Raw genomic sequence first — 2,965 nt, forward strand, 5'->3', positions numbered from 1 at the left:
AGAAATTAGCACCTGTCAGTCATTTCTGGGTGTTTATAGATTTCTCAATCCCTCTTCAATTAACCCCTCCAGTTCCGAAGCCCTGCTTCCCATTGGGTGTGTGTGGGGCCCCTGCCCTTGAGTAGCCCAGTGGAGCTGGTCTTGATTCCCTGCTTAACAGTAGCTTCCCACTCATCATAAGGACAGAATCACCATGGCCCCCGAGAGGCCGCACCACCCCAAGATGTCAGGCAGTCAGATCAAGACATGAAGTACACATGCCCTTTCACCTTCCAGCCCACGTCCAGGAATTTATGGAAAGGAGCTAATCACACAAACGAGCGATGTGTAGAAGTTGTTCTGTCACAGAGCTATTTGTCACAGCAAAAAGTCATAAACGGTCTGTGTCCGTCGCTATAGGATAGGATGGCTTATTATGGGGCAAACAGTATTACTTGGCAGCCACCAAATAACAGTGACATAGATCTGTATTTATTGACACGGAAAAATGTCCTTCAGACACTGTTTTGGCAAACTGTAGGTTACTAAAGTGTATTTATAATACAAAATTTTCATGAAAACATATGCATTAAGAGAGAGTGAGATAAAGAAAGCTTAAGAGACAAGGTGTTTTGAAGTCACCAAAATGTTAATGGTTATCATCTCTCAGTGGTGAAATCTCAGGTGATTTTTTTAATGTTTTTGCATTTCTCTGTGCTGTTCAAGTTTTTACAATAAATATATGTGTGTGTATGTATATGCGTATATGTGTGTATTTTTTTAAAAAATCAGAAAATCCAATCAAGATATGCTAATTTGATGGTGGGTGCTGAGGGGCAGGGATGCTGGCTCAGGTAGCCCAGCTGCAGCAGGAGGGGCTGGTGGGAACTTCTGACCTAAGAGGGCCCTGGGAGGAGCCTCCAGAGGGCGGGGTCGCTGAGCAAGTCCCACCTGACTAAAGAGCTTCTTAATTTGTGTGGAAAGCAAGATTACTTGGAGACGGAGGGTGAGGAGGAGGAAAGAAAGAGGTCTGCTGCCTCGAAACCCAGTTACACGGCCTGTGGGGGTCCAGAGCCCTCACGAGATGATTCTGAGCTCCTTGGCCCGGCTTCAGGTGCTCTTCTCTGCCTCTGGGCTCCCACCGCCTCTCACGCTGCCCTCAGTTCCACCTGAGCCCACCCAAAGGTCAATCACAGCCCAGAGCCTAGCCTCCTCCTGGACCCCTTGGGGAGGAGGGGAGATCAGTAGTCAGGGTAGTGAATTCATCAGCCCCAGCTATCATAATGAAACACGCTAAACCATGTGGCTCAGATAACAGAAATTTATTTTCTGACAGGTCTGGAACCCGGGAAATCCAAGATCAAGATCCAGCAGGGTTGGTTTCTGGTGAGAACCCTGTTTCTGGCTTGCAGGCAGCAACTTTTTCACTGTGTTCTCACAAGGCAGAAAGAAAGAGAGAGAGAGAGAGAGAGACAGACAGACAGCAAGATCTCTGGTGTCTCTTTTTACAAGGTCACTAATCCCAGCAGATAGGGCCCCACCCTTATGACCTCATTTAACCCAATTACCTCCCTCAAGGCCCTATCTCCAAATACAGTCACATTAGGGATTAGGGCCTCAACAAATGAATTTGGGAGGAAGGGGGATGATGACACAGATAGGTCACACTGCAAATGGAGGTCCCTTTCTCCTCTCCCAGAGAGATGGACACTCCTTTCCCACCCATCTCTCCCTAACACCTCCCCCAGGATTCAGGGCTGTTGCTACCTCATCTTCTACCCCAAGGGCCCATCAAGGGATGTTTTGAAACAAGTATGTTTTCCTTCCCAGCAGAAATTTTAACAAATAACATTTTCTCTATCATGTAGCATAAACTAAAATCATTAATGTGTTTCCAGAGTCTACGGAGGGTTCCGATGCCCAGCCCACCTGAGAAGGCTGGCCGGCATGGAGGTGGCAGAGCTCCCACGGGAATGCATGCTTGCAGGGTTTGAAAAATGCTACCCTGAGTGGTTGTGGTTTTAATTAGCTGCTATTCTTGTCTTTTAACCACAGACGACTATTCATTTAGCTTCATCATTATTGATTTTAGTTGCTTGTTGGTTAACCCCAGAACATGTACAGACACATATCTGCAACAACAGGGTTGCCAGAGTATACCTTCCCACCACCTAGCACCGAAGGCAGATATTCATGCTGGTTCATATATGAAATATTTCCATCCTATGGCTGGCTACCTCAGAGGTATAAGAGGTATTATATTACTCACCACTTCCTCCTCACATTGCTGACAGACAGAAACTCATTCTTGGTAATGAACTCCTAGAATTTGTGTTACTTAAATAACTAGCAATGCACCATCAAGGTAAGAAGAATGAAACTACTGAATGATTTTTCAAGTCACAGAGAATAGTTTTATAATGCATTTAAGCTTATATCCTTTAATAGTAATATGCAGTTCACACATTCTGCCAGCAACGAGTTGTCTGCAACTTACTTATTTGTGAATGCTTTTTCCCTGGAAAGTGGAAGCAGACCAGTGAGCCTCGGAGAAAAATTCCACTTGGAGAATGTGGTCTACTTTTCGGGCATTCGAGCCACTGAGATATCCAGACTTCCAACAGGCCAGATACTTCCACTCCCTTCCTCTATTCCTTCCTTCACCTGGTTCCAAACAAATCCCCCTAAAATTTGTCCAATTAAAACACACCCCATTTTAAATCTCTTAGTCCCAAAGGCAGTGATGGGGTCCTACAAGACTGGTAGAGGGTATCCAGAAATCCAGGCAGCTGAGTCTCCTGCCTAGCTCCGCCCCTTTAGGCTCCTGCTGTTGTCCCAGTAGAGAATGGGGGTGAGGCCAGAGCTGGGTGAGGAGCTGCTGGAACTGTGGGTACCTAGGTCTATTCAGTGACAGGTCGAACTACATCTTACCCTTTGTACCTCCAATGATGCCTTTTATCATTTCTTTTATGGGCTCTTGTGTTTC

The sequence above is a fragment of the Pteropus vampyrus genome, unplaced genomic scaffold, assembly GCF_000151845.1.
Source record: "Pteropus vampyrus isolate Shadow unplaced genomic scaffold, Pvam_2.0 Scaffold366, whole genome shotgun sequence".
NCBI lineage: Eukaryota > Metazoa > Chordata > Mammalia > Chiroptera > Pteropodidae > Pteropus > Pteropus vampyrus.